The sequence below is a fragment of the Colobus angolensis genome, unplaced genomic scaffold (assembly GCF_000951035.1).
Source record: "Colobus angolensis palliatus isolate OR3802 unplaced genomic scaffold, Cang.pa_1.0 Scaffold86, whole genome shotgun sequence".
NCBI lineage: Eukaryota > Metazoa > Chordata > Mammalia > Primates > Cercopithecidae > Colobus > Colobus angolensis.
This window is the reverse complement of record NW_012122487.1, coordinates 12,483,534-12,510,890: the sequence shown is the minus strand read 5'-3', so window position 1 is coordinate 12,510,890 and position 27,357 is coordinate 12,483,534.

The following is a 27,357-nucleotide window of genomic DNA, read 5'->3' as shown; positions in this document are numbered from 1 at the left end:
CTACTTGCTTTTACAGAAATGCTGCAGCTACTGACGTGGTGGTGTTAGCCCCAAGAGGAATACTGCCTGCAAAAGTTTTTGATGCAGAGATATTCAGCCTGAGGAGACACCTTAAACCTGTCACTGGCTGCTGAGTCCTGTCAGAGTTTATAACCTGCTGTGTCAAAGTCACAGTCTCAGCCCTGCCCTCTCCAAAGCATTTTTCACATTCTCTCTTCAAATTAAGTTCATTCAAATTCTCCAACTATTCTAGTTCCAGGATTTTCCTCCAAGTATTACCTCCTTATAGGCATGAAGAAATCTCAACAGAATTTTCATCTGGTCTTTCAAATCATCCTTATTAACTTTCCCTTTACCGCCCCCCCAACCTTTTTTTTTTTTTTTTTTTTCCTAGCGCTTTTAAGAACTAAAGATAAAACAACCAACCAACTGAAGTCAGAGTAGGGTGGGAGTTAGCATGGATTAGGGTTGAGGTTGAAGGTAGCAGGAGAAGTGAGCCAGTAGGGTTAGATTTCTCAAGCTTTTTCCAGATAACCATCCTTAAATCTTAGAACCAACCAAGGTTTCACAAAGCAGGCTCCCAATAGCTCTTGAACAATAAACGTTTAAAAATCAGATTTCCAGTAAGGCTGCCCATATTGAACCCATACCGAAGACTTCTAGGGGCTCTTTCAAAAAAAAAAAAAAAAAAGAAAGAAAGAAAGAAAGGAAGGAAGAAAGAAAGAAAAATACTTAGCGAACCACTTCTCAAATAGGAGCCACTGAAGTTATATAAGTCAAGTTTTTCCCAGGTAAAATAAATAAACTGTCCACAGCATTGGACACTGGACATTGAAAAGCATTCAGCATATGTCTCACTTTAGAGGCAAGAAAGACAGAAGCACAGTTTACTTACTAAAGCAGCCGCTCCAGTCCTCCTTGGAAACCCTGAGGAGTCTTCTCTTTTCTTTCCTACCAGTCAAATAAAGAATTGTCTTTCTATTCCACACAGGCCCAGAATAAACTGCAAAAAGGGACGGCACATGCACAGCAGCCCGTCAGGGTTGGCTTTGCTGGGATGCTTCGGTTTTGATTGTTTCAAAAGTGGGATCTTCTTTTCCAGAGGGAGGGGGCAAAGGAAGAAGAAGAAAGGGCGCTTCGAAAGCCGGCTTGGGTCCTGCAAATTATTCTGAAGGCAAAGTACCTGCACTCTCCCCGCCGAGGCTGGCTGTCAGCGCCGCGCGCGAGGGGAGGAGGCTGGAGAGGAGGAGGAGGAGAAAGAGGAGCGGGAGGGCTCCAGCTGGGAGGGGAGCGCACGGTGGGGGAGGCCGGTGAGCGGTTCCCGGTTCCCGGGAGAAGCAGCCGAGACTGCGAGGAGGAGGCGAGGCTCTGTCAGGGCGAGGCGCTGCCCCACGCGCTCCGGCCGCCGGGTGCGGGCGCGACTGGGCGGGGAGCCGAGGCGGCCGCTCCCGCACTCGCTCGCTCGCTGGCGCTCCCTCCTTGTCTCGCTAGCACACACAGGCACACACCCCACGTCTCCAGCAGCTGCCGCTCGGCCGCACGCACTCACCTGCATTTCCTTAACGAGCCACTTGATGGCTACCAGCGGCGTGGGCCTCGCTCCGGCAGGCTGGAGCCAGGGCGGGGAGGACGCGGCGCGGGATGCTCCGAGCGCACGCCGGGGAGAGAAGCGGCGGCGGCGGCAGCGCTGCGGGCGCGCCAGCTGGGGCAGGAGGAGGGGAGACCCGGCACCCACCGGCCCGGAGCTGCCCCACGCGGCTTGGGCGGACCCCGCCGCCCGGGTGCCTTGGCACCATTCCATGGCTCCGGGGTAAAGCGGTTCGCGCGGGGACAGGAGGACATGTCAGGCACAGGCTATTCCCCATCACTAAAACCACAGAGGACTGGTCCAGATGTGGATCCCGATCTGTGCTTCTTCAGGTGTTCGCGTGCTTTCGGTTATTGTTGTTGTTGTTGTTATTATTATTATTACTATTATTATTATTATTTTCCGAGGGAGTCTGTCGGTAACACCTAAGGGGTGGTGGGTGTTAATAGGTGGGGGATGTAGATTCGATTTGCAATGGAATCGATGCTTATGAAGAGCAGACTCCAGCGAGGTGAAGGGCAGGGGCACAGGGGTTGCTTGGCAGAGGGGGTATACTTCAGCTGAGCTGGATGGAGTTTTCAGTAGGGGCGCTTGGCAGTCTAGCTGGGCTTGAGGGAGTGATAGAGCTCTGCCAAGGTGGTAGCTGAGAAGGGAAAACCTGTACAAGAGTTGCTGATAATCCGCCTCGCTGCAGAGGAAAGGACGTGGATGTGGATGCAGGAAGCGGATTCTTCCCCACCTCCTCATTACCCCAAGGTAGAGTGGTGGGGTATCACAGACTCGGGAGACAAGGGAAGAGAAACTTAGACCCCCATAGAAACTAGAAATAGGGTTTGGAGCTGGGGGGAGAAGGTGGGCAGGACAGGAGAAAAACAGCAGGAAGCTTTTTGTCACTTTACCATCTTTCATGTCTCATCAGAGCACACAGTTATAGGCAACAAATGTTCTGTCTCTTGCTAAACAGAGAGCAATGTCACCATGTCTGTGCGTTTTTTAAAAAGCCAAAATAATTATCCTGTTTGTAATTATGCAACACAGAGCATTCCAGGTACCATCTGGTCAAAGGTGCTGTAAGCACTGTAGAAAAAAAACAAAAAGAGAACAACAACAACAAAAAACAGTTATCCATCTACTTTCCTTATATGTCAATGATCTAATCGCAGAAATGTCACTTTCTCCCGAAGAGGAATAAAGCTTAGTCAATATAGGTGACATTTTCCCCAGGGTCCTTTCACCTTTTTCTTTTCATGCCTTCTCCATTGCTTGCTATGTCCCTTTGCTCTTCAAAAGGGACCCTTCTCCTGAACCCATGCCCTGCCAGGTTCCCTGCTCAGCCTCCCTAAAGCCAAGGAGCTTACCCATCCAAGAAGGTTCCCATGCACAAACAGTCATCATCACTTAAAACGGTTCTTGGAAATGATGTGAACGAAAAAAATTACACCGTATGTACAAGTGTGTATGCATGTGTACATCTTTTTGTAATTATACAAAGCACTTGCCCCTCTTATGGTGCTGTCTGCCCATGATGATGATGACTGACTCATATTCTCTCTCTCTCCCTCCCTCCTTCTCCCTTTCTGCGCAAATACACACCACTCACTCCTGTCTCAGTTCCTTCCTGTCAGTGTTCGATAATGGTTTTACATGAACTTTCTGTTAGGCAGCCTCTGACTACCAAGGGCGAGTTGGAGCGGATTGGTAGGAGGGAGGCTGGTCTCAATGATGCCGCTCTGTTTCCTGCCATCCCTCAGTCATTACATACACTACTGTACTTAATGCCAAGTGGCAGCAGAAATGATTTCCTCTCTTGCTAGTCATAATAATATATTTGTCCTCCCTCGGAAACACATGTAATTAATAATAAAAGAAATAATGCATCTTGAAACCATGGGAAGAGCAGATGGAGGCTGATGTGGTGGTGTTAGTCACCTTTTCTGTTGTTGTTGTTGCAAAGACAACGTGACCACCTCTCCCTTTCTACTGCTTCTGGTGGGTTAAGCAAAGCATTTGGCCCTTTTACTGTATTCTCTTTTCCGTCTTTCCCTTGACAATAGTTTGTGTGTTTTAAATAAAGATTTCATTCTGCCAACCCGCAGGAAGCTTTTAACAAGATGCAGCTGAGCGTGTCGGTATCTTATATCTTTTTACTGCTGCATGGGGGTGTTCAGCAACTTGAAACTCATCTCTCCTTCAGCTCAAGGCTGGCATCTCACAGAGACAGTGCTCCCTGGGGCTGATTTACTCTTGCTCCTGTACAACTTTGGTGCCTTCTGGAAGAACACAGGGTATTTTAAACAATGGAAGAATCAGGGTTATACTCAATCCCCTTCCTCCTACCCCCTCCCCACATAATAATATCACACATGTTCAATGGATTAGCTTATTGTAGAGATTTTATTATTCATTACCATCTGAGAACTGGATTGGGATACCTTACTTGAAGGTGATTGCACCAAGCCTAAGGAGTTAAGAAAAGTTTATTATCTAACTACCTATCTACACTTCCTATAACATTATAATTTATTTCTCCTTCTGCAATAAAAAGGCAAGCTCAAATGTCCGCTTTCAGTTATTGCCATATATTTACTCTTAAAAATCAGTAACCTATTGGAATTGGTTGTTGTCAGTGGACCACGTGTTTAAAACAACCATAACAAATGTAAGATAAAAATAAGCCAAAAGGGACAGTGAAATTGGGACAATAAAGCATGGTCCTGAGTATCAGATGTTTTTGAGGTTCCGTTTATCTTAACACATTTCTTTATTTACCAGATCTACATATAGCTTTGTTATATTTAGGCTTATAATTAATTTTAACAGCCTGCTGTAAGTAGAAGAAATCTCTAAAATTTACATTGGTATTTTGGATTTTTGAGGGAAATAAGTAACTTCCTTCTTGACTCAGTTTTTAAATTAGAATTAACAATACGTAAATAGCAACTACACGCAACAATTTCCTGTTCTAGTATGTTATTTAAATATTTTGAGGTCATCATGAGGAAATTTCCTAATTATACAGCACTCCATATTGTGGAATTGAAGAAAGAGATAATTCCATATTGTCATATGAAATAAAGAGATAACAGGGTAATAAAGAAGCCAGGGAGAGCAAGTCACCTGTTGGAAAGGAGACAAGGATCTAGGAGGTGTTCCAAGCCCACTCTGTAGGCAGGTTGGATTTGTTGGTAGTAGACTCTCACACTTTGCCTATTGTTTGTTTGTTTGTTTGCTTGACCTCAGTCTGCAGTAATGGTGAACACTTAATTTATTCTCCCTTTTCTCCACTTTTCCATCTAAAGTTATGCCACTTGGCAGAAACTACAAGTAAAAACAATTTTATATTGGTAACATAAAATCATGCAGAAAACCATGTACTTAATGAATCAAAGTGCTCATACTTATTTCATGTGGGAAAAGATAATCTCCTACTCTTTAACTTTTATTTGGTCGGTGGAAGTACAATTCTAATTGACTAAATGGGTATAATTTACCCAATTTCTTATAGATGGTTGGCTACCAAGAAAGTTGCTCAGAAAACCTTACAACACAAAGGAAAAATGAGTTGACTATATAATTATTAAATTAGCTGTCTATATAATTATCAATTAAGGAGTCTTAATGAAGTCATGTTTGTGATGATTGTAGGTACAAGGTATAGATGTTATTCCATTGAAATCATGATGTAGCTAATGCTAAATTGCACAAAATTTAAATGCTTCAGGTTTTGACATAATGTATTCATTTATTTTCTCACTTATTGTGCTGGTTGTTTTCTATCTCTGCCCACCCCCCTATTTAATCCCAACCTCAGATCCCTCATGTGCTCTTTTCTGTGCTCTATGGGTTAATTTTTAGGTATTGTATCAACCTGGCTTCCCTTGTCCCTTGGTTTCTGTTTGGGTTTTGTCAATGAGAGGCACCAGAAAGGGGCAGGAGGAGAGAAAAAGCGGGGTCATGTTTCCCCAATTTGCAGTATAAGTTGGCACTGTGGTTCTTTCTGGTGGTGGCTACATAGTCTTTTCTTGTCACCACCTTTCCATAGCTCTAACTCATATTTTCCCCAAATATCCGCATTGTATCTCTTGCTCCTTCAGCTTTCCACTATGGCTAGCAATTAAAATACTCAGTATCCCTCATGAGATCCCATAACCCAGCTACCCTTCCAGAAAGTATCCCTTATCGAAATTCTCTAAAATGATTCCTGATTGTGGCTTCCATTTCCTCCTGATACTCTGAATCATCCATTTCTGTTTTTTAAATTCAACATATTCAAAGATATAATTTTTATTCAGTTGTCCTAGGTTTAACAAAACCTATGTCTAATGTGTAGGGAAGTGCCAAAACATTATTGTTACTCAAAATGAAAATAGCTGTAACATAACACTAGAAAATGTTTGATGGTACAGCTGTGATGGTAAAATTCATGTGTCAACTTCAGTGGACTAAGAGATGCCCAGATAAATAGTGAAGGATTATTTCTGGGTAAGTCTGCAAAGGTGTTTTTGGAAGAGAGTAGTATTTGAATCAGCAGACTGAGTTAAGAAGATCATACTCACCAGTGTGGACAGGCATCATCTAATCCAGTGGGGAACAGAATAGAACAAAAAGGCAGAAGAAAGGTGAATTCTCTCTCTTGCTCTTTCTCTCTATCTCACTCTATCTGTTTCTCTCTTTCTCCATCGTTCTGTTACTCTCTACCTCTCCCTGCCTTTCCTTGGGACTACAGGCGCCCTGATCTGGGAAGCTGACACCCATTTTCTCTTGTGCTCAGACATTGGAGATCCTGATTCTTAAGCCTTCAGACTCCAGGAGGTACACCATTGGGCTCCTCAAGTTCTCACCACTTTGATCTCAGACTGAATTATACCACCAACTTCCCTGGTTCTCTACCTTGCAGATGGCAGATTGTGGAACTTCTTGGCGTCCATAGTTGCATGAACCAATTATCATATTAAATCACCACTTACATATCTATACATATTCTCTTGGTTCTGTTTCTCTGGAGAACCCTGACTTATACATGAGCCAACATATATAGCTAAATAACAATGTATTAATATTTTCCACAGAGTTGTCCTGTCTTTGTATATTAAATAATCCAAGGCCAGGTGCAGTTGCTCACGCCTGTAATCCCAGTACTTTGGGAGGCCAAGGTGGGCAGAGGAGGTCAGGAATTCGAGATCAGCCTGGCCAATATGGTGAAACACCATTCCTACTAAAATAAGTTAGCCTGGCATGGTGGCACATACCTGCAATCTCAGTTACTTAGGAGGCTGAGGAGAGAGAATTGCTAGAACCTGGGAGGTGGAGGTTGCGGTGAGCCAAGATTACACCACTGCACTCCAGCCTGTGTGACAGAGCGTGACACTGTCTCAATAAAAATAAAAATAAAAATAAATGATACAGATTCATCAAAATTATAAAACTATCTCAGTTTTTAAAAAACATGTATGTCACTATTTTATGGTATCTGATTGCAAAATTACAATAATGATGGCTAGTATTTATTAGTTGATGAAACACAACTGTAATTTGTAAGGTATAGTAATTCTCATCAACTTTAGAAACTGAATTAGCAATCAAAATTATATATATCCATTCTTTCAATTATTTTTAAAAGCCTGTAATAAGGATGTTAAAGGTAAAGCTACGTTATCTATAATAACCCTAAAATAACTGCATTATGCATAGCTTTTGGAAAGAAAGAGGGCAATGAGGGATGGATTTAAAAAATTCAATCTACCAAGTTGTTTTATGCAAATAGTTTTAAAAATACATCATATAAATTAACAAAGATCAGGGCAAGTTCCTTAATCAAAGTAAAATATTAAATATAATTTTAAAGAGAAAGTTTAATAGTTCTTATGAGTTTTTTGCCTATTTTGACCTGAAAATTAATAAACAGTTATCACATGCAAGATCTTACCTATACATATCTACTTAAGACATTGTAGGCCGGGCGCGGTGGCTCAAGCCTGTAATCCCAGCACTTTGGGAGGCCGAGACGGGCGGATCACGAGGTCAGGAGATCGAGACCATCCTGGCTAACACGCTGAAACCCCGTCTCTACTAAAAATACAAAAACTAGCTGGGCGAGGTGGCGGGCGCCTGTAGTCCCAGCTACTCGGGAGGCTGAGGCAGGAGAATGGCGTAAACCCGGGAGGCGGAGCTTGCAGTGAGCTGAGATCCGGCCACTGCACTCCAGTCCGGGCGACAGAGCGAGACTCCGTCTCAAAAAAAAAAAAAAAAAAAGACATTGTAAATTTTGCTTCTTCTGATACTGAGTAATTTTGCATTTTCTTTTATAAATGAGACATCAGGATGATAGCAGCCACACATGCACACTCCAGAGATTGTTCTAACTTCCCTCCACCCTTTTTTTTAAAACAGGGTCTTGCTCTGTTGCCCCACCTGTAACACAATCTCAGCTCACTGCAACCGCCTCTCAGAGTCAAACAATTTTCCCACCTCAGCCTCCTAAGAAGCTGGGACCACAGGCGAGAGTCACCACACCTGTTTTATTGCTTTTTTGCATTTTTAGTGGAGATGAAGTTTCGCCATGTTGCCCAGGTTAGTCTCGAACTCCTGAGCTCAAGCGATCTGCCGGCCTCTGCATCCCAAAGTGCTAGGATTACAGATGTGAGCTGCATGCCCGGTCTAACTTTTTCAGGTGTGTTAACACTACACCATCTAAATTTGGGATCTAACAAAACTCAGTTTCAGAAAACAGGTTGATTGGTGGTCATGGAACAGTTGAATATTAGAGTTGTCACTTGTATCCAGGCAGTCTGGCTCCTACGTCTCTGTGCTTAACCAGTATTCAAGGTTATATGATCGTTTTCTCAACTGTGTATGCCTTTTCTTTCCTAAGTTCAGAGACTTCCGAAAAATTCAGCGGAAAGTGAGAAATTCCTATTCAGTGAATGGAGACAATAGGGTAGGGCTGGTCCCAAAGGATAATTGTGGGACCATCTCAGAGAACAAAGTTTCAATTTTTAAAGTGAGTCTTTTAATTTATATTTCTATTTGAGTTATTTTGTATTTTATTTATTTTCATGACCAAGCATCTTGTGTTCCACATATCTAATGATATAATCAAAAATTATATAGAAAAGAGTTAAATAAATTTATGATTTTTTCTAACTAAATTATTTACAAGTCTGTTCTATTACCATAATTTACTACATTTGCTAATTTTCCCTTTTGTAAAGTTGTTTTTATCTATTCACATTTTCTTATTTCCTACCTTCATCTATAAACAGGAGAACAAAAATTCTGTAAAGCCAATGCCTCTCTTTTTTAATAAGGGGTCAACTTTTCTGGAACCTCTATAAGATTTCCCCCTTTTTTAGTGAAGGACAATAGGTTTTCCAGGAACTTACTCCTGACCTTTTGTTTATATGTAATGATATTGTGGCAGGAAAAAAATATAGTAGCATTTATATATACCACAGGCTTTACATACATTTTAAATATTTAAAATTGCAAAATGTTAAAAATGTAAGTAAAAGGAAAAAAAGATGATGACCATACCATTATGAGACTATTATTTTTAGCATTCTATACATATAGATGATAAGCCAATTATATGATTTCTTTTTATGGAATGATATGTAAAGTAAATAAAAATAACAAGTCTATGCACATATTATTTTTCATGTATAAATATTATAGCACAAAACATGATTTGACCCAGCACCTTAAGTTTTAACCTCATTTTACAGATGAAGCAACTAAATGCAGTGTGTGTGAAGTGTTCATTTTTATATGGCTAATGAGTGAGGTCCTTCTATTTCCTGGAATCCTTTTATAGTTTAAAGAATAGTACTAATTTTAAAACATATTACATGTAATGTATTTTTAAAGATATCTGTATGAATATATATGTCATTTAAATTTAGGACATTTTTGTTCTTTAAATTACAATGTGTGTTTTTCTAAGCCCCCTCTCTCATATTTTAAGAAAAAAAAATTACATTAATGTTTTAAACAATTTTAAAATAAGAAATTTTAAAAAAAACTGCTATGTTCAGAAAAGGAAAGCATCAAGACTTCTCACTGGAAATCTTCTAGAGAGGGTAGTATAATGGTGTGCCTAGTGAGGAGTCATCTTTTTTTGTTTTTTATTTTATGGAGTCTCACTCTGTCGCCCAGGCAGGAGTGCAGTGGCACGGTCTCAGCTCACTGCAACCTCTGCCACCCAGGTTCAAGCGATTCTCCTGCCTCGGCCTCCCAAGTAGCTGGGATTACAGTGCCCGGCTAATTTTTGTATTTTTAGTAGAGACGAGGTTTCACCATCTTGGTCAGGCTGGTCTTGAACTCCTGACCTTGTGATCCACCCTCCTTGACCTCCCAAAGTCCTCGGATTACAGGCGTGAACCACCGCACGCAGCCAAGGAGTCATCTTTACAAGTACTTTTCACTATCCCTAGGATTAATCAGACTACTTAGCAGAGTTTCATCTAAGCTATGAAAACATGAATATAATGTGGATATACAATATGAATATGAATGTGATAATGGGGAAAGGATATATTAATGCTAGTGTGTTCTCCCCCAAAAGATCTCCTCCTGCATCAGGCCTCATTTTCTCAGACACACACATGCATGAACACCCAGGCATCCACACGCAGAGAAAATGAGGTTGCACTTTTCCTTGCTTAGTCTTTATGCTCCTATCCTGAGCTATAAGGCATTTGCTTCTATTTCTTAGACTTCTGTTCCTTATACAGAAATAGACAAACATACACCACACTGGAGAAGTGGGAAGAAATCTGAATGGGTATGAAGAGACTCAGACCAGGTATTTCTGGAAATACAGATTCGGAAGATAAGATTTGAGGCAGTTATAACCTCTCGAGCAACTACAAGATGTAGAAAAGTTAGACAGAAAAGAAAAACATGGTGTGTTATAGAAGTGTCACTGAACCCGGAACTCAATAATTTTTTTGAAGGGTTCATTACTGAAGACTGGAGTACGTTTCCGTTACTTTTTTGTTTTTCAATCTTTTGTCTCTTTGGGTAATCAAAAGCTTTTACACCTCACCTTAAAGAGCCTGGAATGTAGGGGTATTTTACACACACACACATATACACCATTACACACTGGGACATACATAGTTTTCAAGCAAGCAAATATAGGTTACAAAGTTACATAGTTTATAAATTAACTTGAAAATACGATTATCCTGAAAAGACATCAGCATAATTTTAACATATATTGGATACATGTTTCATTTATATTAAATTCCATTTTTTTCTAATTATCACATTTTCTAAATAATATTTTACTTAAATGTGTTTTTTCTTAATGATAACACAAATACATTACTTAAATTGAAGTTTTAGTTAAATGATATTTTTAAAAAGCCTTAGTGACAATTACGATGCTGCTTCTGAAATAAAATGTATACATATTAATATTAATAAAATGAAATCAAATAAAATATTTTAAATTTCATTTCTTTTGTATAAATATAAACACTTTTTTTCATTTTTACTCTAGTAGAAATGGAAAAATTATTACTGAAAGCAAAATTCTTTTCAAGGAGTTAAATCAGTGCTTCTTAGATATTTTCATTTCCAAAGGCTCCACCCCCAATCTCTGCTTAGTAAATCCTGTGCACACTCATGATACAAAAAAATTTATGTTATTCTCATCCAGACAAAAGAGATACCAGTTACATTTTCCATTCTTTCTTGCATTTCCATGTTACCAATAACAGATGTCAGATAGATAAGAGCAAAAGCAATACAGGCCTGTCATATGTTTGTTTAAAATATAATCTATGTGTCTTTTAGTGTAGTGGGAAGGAGGTACCAATTTTAGTGGACTTAACCAAACATACGTTGTGAGAGTGTTTTAGTCAGTTCTCACAAGGCTATAAAGAAATACCTGAGACTGGGTAATTTATAAAGAAAGGAGGTTTAATTGGCTCACAGTTGTGAATGCTGTATATGAAGCATGATGCTGGCATCTGCTCAGCTTATAGGGAAGCCTCAGAAAAATTACAATCATAGTGAAAGGTAAAGGGGAAACAGGCACATCTTACATGGCTAGAGCAGGAGCAAGAACGAGTGAGGGAGGTTCTACATACTTTTAAACAACTAGATCTCATGATAACTCACTCACGTAACTCATGAGTTATCATGAGATTTAGTTGTTTAAAAGAGAACCACATAGAAGAAGTGATGCCAACCCATTTATGAGAACTCTGCCCCCATGATTCAACTACCTCCCACTAGACCCAACCTCCAACACTGGGGATTACAGTTCTACAAGAGATTTGGTAGGAATACAGATCCAGACAATATCATTCTGCCTCTGGCTCCTCCAAATTCATGTCTTTTCACATTGGAAAATACAATCATGCCTTCTCAACAGTCCCCCCAAAGCCTTAATTCATTGCAACATTAAGTCAAAACTCCAAGGTTGAAATTATCATCTAAGAAAAGGTAAGTCCCTTCCACCTATGAGCCTGTAAAATCAAACACAAGTTAGTTACTTTCAAGATAAAATGGGGTTATAGGCATTAGGTAAATTCTCCTGTTTCAAAAGTGAGAATTAGCCAAAAGAAAGAGATTACAAGTCTCTTTCTTTCCTCACAAATCTGAAACCCAGCAGGGCAGTTATTAAATCTCAAAGCTCCAAAATCATCTCACTTGACTCCGTGTCTCACATCCAGGGCACACAGATGCAAGTGGTTGGCTCCCAAAGACTTGGGCAGCTCCGCCCTGTGACTTTGCAAGGTTCAACCCCTGTAACTGCTTTTGTGGGCTTGTGTTGAATGCTTGCAGCTTTTGCAGGTTCAGGGTGCAAGCTGCTGGTAACTCTACCATTCTGGGATCTGGTGAATGGGGTGGCCCTCTTCTCACCACTCCACTAGGCAATACCCCAGTGGGGACTCTGTGTGGGGCCTCCAACCCAAGATTTTCTCTCTGCACTGCCTTAATAGAGGTTTCTGAGAGGGCTTCACTCCTGCAGCAGGCTTCTGCCTGGGCATCCAGGCCTTTCCATACATCTGAAATCTAGGTGGAGGCTCCTAACCCACAACTCGTGCACTCTGTGCACCCACAGGCTTAACACCATATGGAAGCTGCCAAGGCTTATGCCTTGCAGCCTCTGAAGCAGTGATCAGACTGTACCTGGGTCCATTTGAGGAATGGCTAGAGCTGGAGTGGCTGGGACACAGGGAACAGTGTCTGGAGGCTGCACAGAGTGGCAGGGCCCTAGGCCTGGCACAGAAAACCACTTTTTCCTTCTAGACTTCTGGGTCTGTGATGGGTGGTCTGTCATGAATATCTCTGAAATGCCTTTGAGGCATTTTCCCCATTGTCTTAGATATTAGCACTAGGCTCCTTTTTACTTATGCAGCTAGCTTGAATTCCTTCACTAAAAACAGGCGTTTCTTTCCCACCATATGCCCAGGCTACAAAGTTTCCAAACGTGAACACTCTATTTCCCTTTTAAATATAAGTTCCAGATTTAGATGATTTATTTGCTCACACATTTTAGCATAAGTTGTTAGAAGCAGCCAGGTAACATTTTGAATACTTTGCTGCTTACACATTTCTTCTGCCAGATACTCTAAATCATCACTCTCAAGTTCAAATTTCCACAAATCCCTAGAGCAGGAGCACAATGCAGTACCAGAAATATGCAGCATTGGTGCATGTTAAAACAAAGGAAACAGGGTTTCTCCTTTTTGTAGAAGGTCTTACTTAGTGAGTAAGAAGAGCAATGAAAATTTGTGGGTCCAGATATCAAAGTGTTTCTGAATAGTTGAATTCATACTGCAGAAAATTGCAGTTGGTTAAATGCATTTCGCAAAATTATTTAAAGACTGAAATATGTTCCCTTATAATGTTAATTAAAATGCAACAGGTGTGTGTGTGTGTATCCATTCATCACTATATATGCAAAGAAAAAGACAGTCTGTACTACAATATCTAGAGCTATATTAAACTTTGTGTGTCTGTATTTTCTAAAGGAAAATGATTTCATTATCAGAATTATGTTTTAAATAGATACAAGTTTAAATTTTATTTGTCATACCTTCTGAGAGTTGGTGTTTTTATTCTAAAATATTCACATTGTTTCCAGTAGAAGTTATATAGAATTTATGAGAGTTTAAATTAATTACTATATGCAAATGTTTGCAATAAGCCTACTTGCATAATACTTTCTCTATTTTTCACTGTACTTTCAACCCTACTGTGTGTATTACACAGCAAGAGATGGAAAAATGAGTGTTTCACCTCATTTGAAAAGTTTCACAAAATTAAATTTGGAAGAAAGTCTTTGTATATTTTTTAAGTATCTTCAGATCTTCCTTCTATAATAAAAATTGTAAAGATTAGCTTTGTACATGATGTCTCTTTTCACAAAAAGTGTTTTCAGTCCTAAAAGGAACAAAATGATAACTAAGTAGTTCCAGAAATAAAATAGTTTAAGAAAGTTCAAATATGTGGACTTTGAATGTTTTTTACATGCATATTATTTTTCTAAATTTACTTAAATTAATCAGAATTGTGCTACTGGAATAACCTTCAAAATTTATAAGGTAATTTGTTTCAAATTGAGTGGCCCACTAAAATTTCAGGTTTTTAACAATCCAAACTGAGAAGAGAATTTTAAAATATAAGAGGAATCACTTAATACTGAGTACATAAATGATGGAACACATTTAAATGTGGGTTTCTTAAAAAAAAATCATGTTATTGCTTAGTGCTCTTAAATCTTGTTATGGAGGTTGCAACCTATTGATTGCGTCTTATGAGATTTTATTAGGATATATGAAGAACTATCACATAATTTCTATGAATCACTCTATATTTTTTGAACTAAAGCTAATGATTTTAAAGCACAGAATGAGAACCAATCAACCCGTAGCAAAATACTGATTACATAATGGATAAATTTTCTTATATCAATGTGATAACAGCTTGATTTCTAGCTTATTTTTGATAAACTACAGTCAGTAGAATTCTAATTATAAAAATATGCTCCTATGAGATAGTTTCTAAACAAATACAAGGTAAATGACAATAACAAATTTCTTAAGGAAGATGATGCTTTAGCAAAGGAATTTTGTGGGTTATTTTTTCCCCTTTTGAAGTTTTCAGTGGACGTAGCTTTTTGAGATAGTTCTTCTCCATGGTAAAGGATTCCCAAGATAAGGAACTGACTTTTCCTATTACAAGTGCCAATTTCCTAAGTGGTTTTAGTGGTTTGAACATTTGTCCAGGACTAACAAGAAAGAAACCACTAGCATGTATCATATAGACCACCAGAGAGCCATCAGACTCAAGTGGCTTTCAGTCACCATCAACCTCAGGTCTCTGAAAAATATAGTTTCACAGTTTTTGCTTGTAATTCTTTCTATCTTTCTGCCTGATATTACATCCCCATATTTTAAGTTCTACATACAAAGATCTTACAATAAAATGCCAAAATAGTAAACCAAATATTTTGAGATTGAATAATATCAACAGAAATCTGTTCCACGACCTGCCTATTATCTGGCAAATCTGAGTTTCTTGCTCCCATTTTGCAGGTGAATCAGCAGAAGATAATTCACTTTAATTGTAAGTACAATTTTAGTAAGAATTACTTTCCTTAAAAACAATTATGGAAGGCAATGAAATATAATGTTTATATGTGTGACTAAGGAGCCATACTGCCTAGGTTCAAATCCTTGTTCCATTTGCCAGATGTTTAACTGTTGGTAAATAATTTGGTCTCTGTGAGAGTATATTTTCTTAACTTTCCTTCTGAATAACTTTTCTTCTCCATATAATGGGCATAATAAACTTTCCTGTTTCTTTCTCTATAAAAATGAGAATAGTAATAATATCTAACTCACAGGATTGTTGCTAGGAATATGACATATAAAGAAATGATGAATGATAGGCAGCATATGAGAACAAATTTTTGCTGTGATAAAGAATACGGACGAACTATATTGCTCAGTTTCCCTTGCCAGACATTTCCTCTTTCATTGCTACTCTTTTTTAAGTGTTCAGAGTAGCTAACATTTGGAGGGTCTGTCAAAACCACACCTCTGTGTTAAAACTACTCCTCACCAGTATTTCCCAATATAGGGATTCTATTGGAGAAATTACTCTTCACCAGCATTTCCCGCTAATGAACTCTATTGGCACCACCTAAATGTGGTCACAGCTGATTATCCAAGAGGGGAAAACTGATCTATGGGAAAACAGAACATCTTCTTATTTTTTACATTTTTTGTTCTGAGGATTTGATTAAAGGGATCAAAAAAACATAGTCTAAAGGGCATGTGTTGTGGAACTCTGACGTTTTGTGGATTTGGAGCAGGCAAACCTACTCAGCCATGTATTCATAGAAAAAAAAAAATAACTGAAACAAGGAAGAGGAAGAAAGCACCTGGGAGATGGGGAGAGAAGAGTCCATGCAGTTATTGAGAGCTCTGTCTCAGCCCCTGACTCTCTTTCTTTACCTCATTTAACCTTATAAAAAGGCTGGCAAAAATCTGTCTTGTCAATGTGAATTTGAAGAAAGCTGTGCTCACCTAATAAATTTGAACTTGGATGAGTGATTTCTGTATCTTCCAACTAAATGGTCTCTGCCTCAAACAGGTGTTTTTATATTGCAGAACTGTAAGCATATCATTCTGTGAAAAATGCATTATGGGATAAGTACAAGCAAACTGTGGAGGATGAGAGGAGTGAGTTGATTCTAGGCCATGCCACACATTTCTGTGCTGAAAATGAACTTTTGAAGAACTTGTTTCTTTCATATTCACGATAGATATTTGGAAAGAAGCCAATAAAGAAAAGCAACTGTGAAGCAGAAAGAAAAAAAAAGTTTGCAGAAAATCTATAGAAATGTTTAGAAGGGACAATTTAAAACAGGTAGGCTTCTATAACAGCATGTTTAAGTAGTTGACAAGGTTGTTTCAGTTTACTCAGAGACTTGGAAGAAAAGGAGCCAAGGAAGAAGAGAAAATGATAAGGATGATGATGATACCTGTATTTTAGTGAAAGCAAAAACATCATAGGAAGCCTGCAAAGCAAAATATAAAAAACTCAAAGAATGATTTTTAATAGATGTGAGGCAGAATACTAATCCTGCCTTTAAAGAAATGAATTTATCTCACAACTTTCAGCCTTTTCACCCTAATAACAATGTTTATTTACTATGTAGGGTTGTTATGAAGATTAAAAATAAGGACTTTGTCCTCAAGAAGACCCGGTTCCCATCCTGATTCATAATAAAGGCTCAACATTATTTTTTTCTTATGATTTTTATAATTATTTCCAAATCGCTGGGGTTTTTAATGAAATGAGAAATGGATATCTAGCTTCAATCAACAAGCTTCAAAAAACAAAAGGATTGTAGCCCAGACTTTTATTGCAATTATTCTTTATTTATTATTAAATTGGTAGAAATTATTCATTATTAAACTGTTTATAGTTTATCCACATAGTTGCTTGCATTTCTTAATAACACATCAGATACCGAGAGACATCAGACCTCTGTAATGGTTATTTGCTTACTTTTCATAATGGCCTATTTCTCAATCCTACATTGCACTTAAAACATAACTCCTTTTCTGTTCACACTATGAACACTTGCAGTATTTATTCCTTCAATTATAACAGGGACTCATAATTTCTCAAATGAAATCTTAAATCCTTAGTGAATTCTTAAGTTCATTTATAAGAAATTTTGTAACTTTCATGCTCTATAATGACTATCATCTTGTGTGAGTTACTTAACCTCTCTAATATCAGTTTCCTCACCTGTAAGGCATGGTTAATAAAAACTCTTATTATGTCACCAAGTTTTTGTGACAACTATATCTCACTGGTAGAATCCTGGGAAATGTTTACAAACTCTACAAGGCCAGCTACCGTCACAAAGCAAACAAACACAGCTCAAAGTGGTAAGTTTTATCAAAAAGTCTATGTATAATTCATCCCATTTTTATATTTTATATATTTTTCACCATTTCTATAAATTCAGCCCTCTGTATTCACCATAAACCCATGTCCCAAAAGAGGAAGTAGAGAAGAGCATCATTGTGCACATTAAGGAAAGTTAAATCACAAATGAAAACTTAACAACCAGTGTGAGAGAATCTGCCCTTTCAGTGACTCATGACCAGTCGATTTGTATTTGGAGTCCTTCTTTGAGAATAAGATATACAGTTTCCTTGGCACTGACAATAGGGTTGCAGTATATGCTTCTAATTGCCTACCCAATTCTCATATTCTTTCATATTCATCTGAGGGCATTGGTGGTAGGAAATAGGCCTAGATAAAATTGGTCATCTTCCAAACACCCTTATTGATTGTTGCCCATGGCAAACAATTCTACCAATTAAATTCAAGAGTCACCTAGTGGGGCTTTCTGGGAATTTTTGACGAAAGAACATATTCATTTTTTATGCTCTCTTTGGCCTTTTCAACTCTAGCTCCCAGTCAGGAACCTTGACACTATGCCTTGAAAGTCACAGAAAAGGATGATAGGTAAAAAAGGTAAATGACATCCAGGTGCCTGCTATCATCACTGTGGCAACCCTAGACTGCCAGACCCCTCACTTCTTGTTCTATGTAGAAACTAAGTCTTTATCATTGTAGGGCACAGTTGGTTGAACTTTCTTATGCCTATAGCCAAAAGTGTTCATCACTTAAACTGAAATCATTTTCAAAATTCTAATATCGAGATATAACTGAATTGTTATTAAATTTATTTTATAATATGAATATGAAAAAGATGAGGAAAATGCAAAATATATTAAGATGAATGGAATTTAAAATGTTAATTTGCAGATATATTAAACATGCATGCAAAGGAACAAGAGAAAACAGAGAACAGAGTAGAATCAGTGAGTCATGCTTAAAGTGAATATAGTTAACCAGGCTCCAGTTTGAACCCTACTTTAAAGCCTCCTCAATAGAAGGCATCAATAAAAGTAGAAGCCCTTCCTTTGTTAAAGCAGCGTGCACATTTTCATTATTCATTTTATTACTTTACACACACATATATATATACACACACATACACATATATATTTCTTATAAATCTATGAATTATGTTAAAAAGCTAAGAAAGCAAAAGGAAAAATAAAGATTGCATAAGATCGTGAGGAAGAAGCATTTCGGTTACCAATTTGATTTCACAAATGATCCGCTTACTCCACTAATTTAAGGTCACTTGTTAGGTTTATGTCAGAGCAGCTTCATGAATCTACATTAAGAAAATAATAGAAAGATAAAGGCACTTAAAGCAATTACACTTTCAAAAGAAGATCAACTGATGTGTGTTCATTCTAAATAATATGGAAGCAATTATTATTCAGTTGCTAAATTGTATATCTTGAATCATCACTTCATAATATTTTGAAGTTAAAAAGGAACTTTAAGAATATACTGTTCAAATCTCTTTTTCCATTATGCAAAAACTGAGTACGGCAACAGTACTGGAATTACCCAAAGACCTTCTTTCAATTCAGTTATTTCAGGAAAAAAAAATGTCAACTTCAGGTCAACTTTTATTTCCTGTTGCTAACAGTACTTGAATTGTCTTCCCCAACTTACAAATAAAAGTAACTATAGGCCCGAAGCAGTGGCTCACACCTGTAATCCCAGCACTTTGGGAGGCCGAGGCAGGTGGATCACCTGAGGTCAGGAGTTCAAGAACAGCCTGGCCAACATGGTGAAACCCCATCTCTACTAATAATACAAGAATTAGCTAGGCATGGTGTCACATGCCTGTAATCCCACCTACTTGGGAGGCTGAGGCAGGAGAATCTCTTGAGCTTGGGAGGTGGAGGTTGCAGTGAGCTGAGATGGTGCCACTGCACTCCAGCATAGGCGACAGAGTGAGACTTTGTCTCCAGAAAACAAAACAAAACAGAACAAAACAAAAACTATAAAAATGGTAACTGTGAATAACACTAGTAGAGTTTTAATATTGAAATCTGAGAATATAAAGGCATGTAGGCATGCAAGTAACTTCAGAATCCTTCATTCACTTGGGCATAGAAAGGAGCAAATTATCTTGCACTAAGGCATAGTTAATAAAAATTCATTCTTGTTTCCTTTCAGAAGCTAATTTTTCAAATAACAATGGGCATTAAAGGCACTTTATTTTTGCATATTAAAGGAGATTATTTAAATACTTTATATTCATCTGTCAAATTATGATGAAAGAGATATTTTACATTGCATGTTCCCTTGGCATCCTTTGGTTCCATGAGATCAATGGAACTTACATATTTCTTACCAGTAAGAATTTGCCTTTGTTTTTTCTTGGATTTTCTGAAACTCAAAGGACACTGCAACTCCTGGACAAAGTTTCTTTTCATTAACATTGAAAACTAAAGATAAACGTGAACGACAGTTTGGCTGACAATTTAACTAATAACTTATGAGAACAGCATGCAAAAGGTTTTTAACTCACCTGAGTGGTTTCTGTTTGCTTCTTTGTTTTGGTCTATATATTGAACGTTGATAAAAGAGCAAGCAGCCCTATAGCTCCCAATCTGTTTTCTGAAGGATTAAGAGTTGTGCTATTCTCAACACTTTCTCCTCCTTTCCCCCTCTGTATATGCCTAACTACTTCTTTCCTTCTCCTCTGAGAGACTAATTTCTAATACAAAACACAGCTAAAGAAATGTGATTATATGGCTGAAAAAACAATCAGTTCAGTATAAGCATCATAGTCAAGGGTAACCATAAGAATAGCAGTCCAGGCCGGGCGCGGTGGCTCATGCCTGTAATCCCAGCACTTCAGGAGGCTGAGGCGGGCGGATCACAAGGTCAGGAGATCGACACCATCATGGCTAACACGGTGAAACCCCATCTCTACTAAAAATACAAAAATACAATATTAAAAATAAAAAAATTAGTGAGCCGACATCATGCCACTGCACTCCAGCCTGGGCGACAGAGCGAGACTCCGTTTAAAAAAAATAAAATAAAATAGCAGTCCAATATTGGAGAGAGATGAGAGATGTCAAGAATGTTAGTTTCTTTCTTATATTGGGCAATAATATTATTTTGCAGAGAGAAAAAAAAAAACTAGAGACAGAGTAATCACTGTTATGACTGTGACTCATATTCTGAATTCCATAATAAGTTTCAAGGACTGCTTGTAATTATATGTAAGTTTCTCTATTCACACCTGTCTATGCAGTATATGACCATTTGATTGCAAACAACAGAAATACAACTCAAAATTGTTTACAGAAAAGAGGTAGATTTGTTGACTCATAAACAAAGCAGATGAAAGAACATAGGAGAAATTTCAGCTGAAACAAACCAGGAACTTGGGTATCATTAAAATCTCTGTCCCTTATCTTTTTCTCACAAAAGAAAAAAAAAAAAAAAAACTGGTTTCATTATATCCCACTCAAACCAGGGTATCTATGAGACATTGGAACATGGCCGGATTCAGGTTTGATTCATACAGTTAAGGCTTAGCAACTAGAAGAGAGATTCTGCCACAATTTCCAATTACAAAATTCCTGTGAAAGTAGTACGCTTGTTGGTTGAGTTTGGGTCATAAATGGTTCATGTTTTAATTATGGTTTCCAAATAAATGTAATATTATTATGTTCCCAGTTCAAATTGTATACACAACAAAATTGATCATAATGCAAGGAGCTATTATCAGCTTAATACATTTAAAGCAAATGACTTGAAGGAGAATTTCTCAAATTAAGAGAGGGACTATTTGGTTTCTACATTAATCATTTTTTTGTAAAACTGGTAAGCCTAGCACAAGCACACACACACAACATATGCCAAGTATAGTGTGGTGATACTGCTAAAACTTTTGATGACAGAATTTATATTCATCTTTTAACTTTGAACTACCTCACTAATTCTTATTTAGACTTACTTTTTTCATTCTTATATTGATCTAGATATATAGAATGCCTAAAATTTTTAAGCCTAGGGGAGAAAATATAAAACAAAAACCAAATATAGATTCCCTTCAAAAGAACGAATAAAATGCTGGATAAATTATATTTAGGCTATAGTTAACCTATTTTTAAATGAAATTTTCAGTTTCAGAACCCATTTATAGATTTGGCATGTTCCTTAAGTGAACATGTATTATATTTCATGTAGTCCTATATTATCTGTAATTTTTCTAATTTTACCATTTTTCTTAATTTCATCAAATTATAAAAATGTGTTTTTTAATGCAGACAAACAGCTCCAAATACTGAACTTTATTGAGTAAAATAATTAAAATCCTAGCCTCTAGTACCTTCTCATCCCCTAGAATGAGTCACTGTTAAAAGTTTATAGAATAGCTATTTAGATATTTTTCTTTACGTATGCACATATAATCAAACACTCTTAAATTTTTGATTATACTAAAATATCATATTAGTATTTCTCTGGAACTAGTTTATTCAGGCAATAAAAATCAAGGATTTCCTCTTTTTAAGTACTACATGCTAATTAGCTCAGATTTTTAAAATTGTACAATATTCCATCATGTTAATGAATGCTACCAAATATTGGTCATATACTATATGCTGGGTAACATTCTGAACACTTTAAATATAATACATAAATCCTCACAAAAAGTCTATGATGTGAGAATTAATATTGTAGCTCTTTTATTGATGGGGGAAATGTGGCAGACTGAGTTTATTTTCCCAATACTTTACCTAGCCATTCTTGTAGTGCTGGATTTTCAGGAAATCTTAAATATTCTAACTATTATAAATGTTACACTAGAAAACTTTTGCAGTAAAAAGAATTGTAAGATTAATTTTTAGAATTGCCCTTCAAAATTGCTTACTGTCCACAAATGACATTGACAAATTTAAATCTTTTAATGTTTTTGTTAGTCTGAGAGGTAAACATTTGTACTTAACTGACACTTGAATTTATCGTTCTTGGATGAAAAAAATTAAGTATATTTTCATGGATTTTTAAATGACATGAACGTGTTTTACATATAGATTTGCTTATATTCTTACCCATTGCAACTGGGTTAGCTTCTTAATGATCTATAGTTGTCTTTTTATTTTTTATTTTTTGGTCTTTTGAGATGAAAATGAAAATATGTCACTCAGATATTCTCTGTGGGGCGCCATATTGACTACTCTTAGCCCCTGCATTGCTTCTGTGGATCTACTGCCACATTTGCTCCCATAGGATGCTTTTCAAGCGCTACTCCTAGCCAATGGCTGAGCAGCAGGAAATGTGAAGGCAGGTTCATTCCAGTGAGCATTGCCAGTCCTGTAGATGTGACTTTGACTGGAAGGCTTTCCAGCAGGCTGGCAGAAATTATCCTGTAACTATTTACTTGAAAGTATTGACTCTTCCCACTTTCTATATTCTCTCTTCACATTGTCTCCAGCCTGGGGTCTAAACACGCCATCATCAACTGTGACTCGGTGTTTGCTTCAAGATTAATATAAACTAATGCACTTTCGAGTTTTATTTGTGAGAGTCTTTTACTATATAGAACTATATAGAAGTTTCTTATTTTTGTTTCGGTTTTGATTTTTGCCAAAATTATCTTTGCCACTATGGTTTCTACCTTTCATTGATGCCTTAGAAAGATCTTCTGGTCCGGTCTCGGTGGCTCACGCCTGTAATCCCAGCACTTTGGGAGGCCGAGGCGGATGGATTACGAGGTCAGGAGATCAAGATCATCCTGGCTAACACGGTGAAACCCCGTCTCTACTAAAAATACAAAAAAATTAGACGGGCGTGGTGGCGGGCACCCGTAGTCCCAGATACTCAGGAGAATGACGTGAACCCGGGAGGAGGAGTTGCAGTGAGCCGAAATCTCGCCACTGCACTCCAGCCTGGGCGGCAGAGCAAGATTCCGTCTCACAAAAAATAAAAAAAAAAAGAATAAAATAAAATAAAATAATAAAAAAAAGAAAAAGAAAGAAAGATTTTCTAACACATATTTGGAAAAAATATATTTTTTTTTGTTCCAGTACTTCCGTGGTTTTAAATTTTTCTTTAGTCCGCATACCCAGTTGAAGTTGTTTAACGGTGTAAAACAAAATCCTAATTTTAAACTATTTTCCAGATACATAGTTTCCCCAATATCATTTGTGAAAGTAACCAATCTGTTCCCTACCACGGTTAATCACTAAATTCCTATAGAAATATGTGTTTGTTTCTTGATGCTTTCATAAGTTCTGATTTATTTGTAAATATTTACTGTAATTTTGAAATAATATGTGGACATTTGGTGTAGTGTATTTCCACCAGTTTGCTTCTTCAAATTCTGCTTTGCTCTTTTTTTTTTTTTTTTCAAATTCTGCTTTGCTCTTTTTTTATTTTATTTATTTTTTTTTGGCTATTCTTTTATTTTTCAAAATTCTGTTTGCTTTTTCAAATTCTGCTTTGCTCTTTTCTTTTTTGGCTATTCTTTTATTCTTGTATATTTATTTGTTTCACCTGAATATCAGAATCAATTTACATTAACAAACAATTTGGACACATTCTTGAAATTATACTTCCTATCAATTAACTGAAGGTACAGAAGACTTAAATATGTAAAATATTAATTCTTCCCTTTCAGAGACATGGTAGATTTAACAATGTATTCAGGTATTCTTCTTTCCCTTTTGTAAAGTTTCATGGTTTTTGGCATATATATAGTGCTTGTTGTTTCTTGTTAAATTGATTCCTACGTGTTTTATAGATTTTGCTGTGCTGCTTAATTTATTTTTAAATGTCTTTTGTTTATGCTGTTGTTACAAGCTATTGAATTGTAAGGAGTTTTATATATTTTCTGAACATAATATTTCTATTCATAACCATAAAACCACTATTTTTTCAAGATATGAAAAAGAAAATTAACTAGATATATTTGAAATTAACCTTGGCTGCTTGGCTACTGGGATATTTTTCCTACCTCATTTATAACTGAGCCATCAAAATAAACAGTTCCTATTTATTTGCTCCATATTTTGATTATCCTTGAAGAATTATGAAAACTAAAATTTTTTAAGTACTAAGACTAATTTTATATCTTTTCATATCTTGGCTTTACCTTTCATTTAATTTGCATATTTCCAAAACATAAAAACAGTCATTTTGTATCTTATTGAGGATATAATTATTGGAGGCAAGCCAGAGCAAGGCAAAATGTATAATTTACATCTTCTCATCAGCTCTTAAGTAGGACACATGCAATAGAACCCCAGATTACGTTCTATGCAACTGAACATATTGTTGTGCAACATTTTAAGCAAGCTTTCCAAATTCGAATCCTAGTTCACTAGTTGGTTCATTATTAAGTGGAATATATCAGTAACATCTTTACCACTTTGATTTGGGAATTTGAACTTAGAAGTGTGAAGCAGCATGATTGCTCTGACACACAATTCCTGTCATTTAATAAAGTCACTCATTATCTTTTGTTTAAAACAAAACAAAATCAAAAGTTGCCTGGCTACCCAGAAATGGAGAATATTTATGAATGAGTAGTTCATAGAAATTTAATGAATATTGTCATGTTACATTTAAAATTTTTATTCAGTACACGTCAAAAATGAATTTGGGGAAATAAGGCAGAATAGCTAGTGAACATCTTAAAACATTTTACTTATTAGAGGCCACACTATATAAAGGTGCTGAAGTAAAGTGGTCACAGGCGTGTGCTTAAGGAACAAAAACTAGAATTTGTCTAATACTTTACAGTTTATGAAGCATATGTATTGAGTTTCATATTCAGCAGTTCAGTATTTGGATCTAGCTCAGTCTAGGTCCCTTGGAAACTCTGTGGCACTAATTCGTTCGATGAACTTTGTGTTTGCCCTTGCCTACACCCAATTAGATCTTAGGGTACATTTTACAGTAATAAAGAAATGTACACTTTAACGAGGGCCTGAGAGGTTTCCTACTTTTCCTTGTTTTTCATTGACCTTATTCCACTGTTTCATTGACTTCCTGTTTCCTGTTCATGGTTATAAGAAAGATCATATTTCTTCCAACTTCCTCCTCTTGGAATGGAAGAAAATAAGGCAATTAAAATCAATAGAAGATTTACTTAATTATATACACTCTTCCAAGTGACATACATATGTGTGTGTGTATGTGTGTGTGTGTACATACACATAAGATATATATCCTTCCATTAAATCGTTGCTATATTATGCTTATGACTATTTTTACTATCATCATTATTCTAATGAGAAAATTGTGGTTTAATGAGTTTAAGTAACTTAACCCAAATTCATATAATAGTAAATCCTGGAGTGAGAGCTCTAATTATAGCATTTATTCTTTGGAGAAAATTCAGGTGAAAATGGTACCAAATATTTGTCAGGGAGTGCTCTAAACCCCATTAAACCTTTAACAACTGCAAACTACTTCTGAGTCACTTATAATGATCAAATATTTGGGAACTCTTGTATTACTTCATTCATTCATTAACATTTATTTTATGCATGTACTGTGTGCTAGGCATTGTTCTAAGCACTGGGGACATAGCAGTGCTGATAGTGCTTACCTTTAAGGGTAGAGGAAAAGACTATTTAAATAATATGTTTATACAAATAAGACATATCAGTGATACGTGCTTGGAAGAAAAACATTTTTTAAAAAGCCAAGGTCATTTGAAAAGGAGCAACTGGTCTGGGTTGGGGTGGGGAAGCTTTAGACTCAATGATATGAAAAGAACAATCTCAATGTGTTTCAGTAAAAGTAGGAAGGTTTCTGTGAGTGAAGTTAAGCAAACAAGGGGAAAGAAGAGAAGAAAGGGGTAGACAGGAGTGAGAACTTCTAGGGCCAGAGACAAGAATAAGGTGTTTGGATTTTACTCTAAGTGTAATAGTAAGTAAATTTATTACATCATGTAAATATATTTTCCTATGAAAAATATTTTTTCTCTCCTCAAGTATTCTAATACTTTTTCCAAAGTCAGCTGCAGGACAAAATAAAATATACCATTTTAAAATAATGTATTTAAAATATTAAGTTTATGAAGCTTTCCCTAGAACACAGGGGGAAAGACTATAGTTTAAAACAAGATAACTCTGATCCTAACTCAGATTTAAAAGAAAGAAATATGCAACACTGCCTTCTGGTTGACTACAGTCTGGCTAGTAGACATAAAAATATGAGTTTCATAGTAACTAGTCTTTTGGCTTACATATTTGCTCTTATGATCTATTTTAACAGATAAATCAGCATATTTTATTTACCCTATGAATTATACTTATTTCCTCCCTGTGATAGCCAGAGTAATGCTACCCCAAAGATGTCACACGCTAATCTACAAAAACCTGCAGATACGTGAAGTTATATAGAAAGGGAAATTAAGGTTTCACATAGCATTAAGGTTGTTAATCATCTGACCTAATAATATTCATATTATTTTTGAAGATCCAGTGGGCCAAATGAAATTACAAAGGTCCTTATCTGTGGAAGAAGAAATTAGAAAAAGAATGATAGAGATGTTGTGTAAGAAAAATGAGGCCCGACACTGCTGGCTTTGATGATGGAGTAAGGAGTCCATTACCAAGGAAAGGGGATGGAAAGCGGCCTCTAGAAAGTGGAAGAGGAAAAGAAACAGATTTTACCCTCGAGATTCCAGAAAAGAGCATAGGCTTGCCAACACCTTGGTTTTAGTTCAATGATGTACTTCTATCTTATACAAAGTATAAGATAATAAATTTGTCTTGTCAAACAGAGAGCCAAATCATGAATGAACTTCCATTCACAATTGCTTCAAAGAGAATAAAATACCTAGGAATCCAACTTACAAGGGATGTAAAGGACCT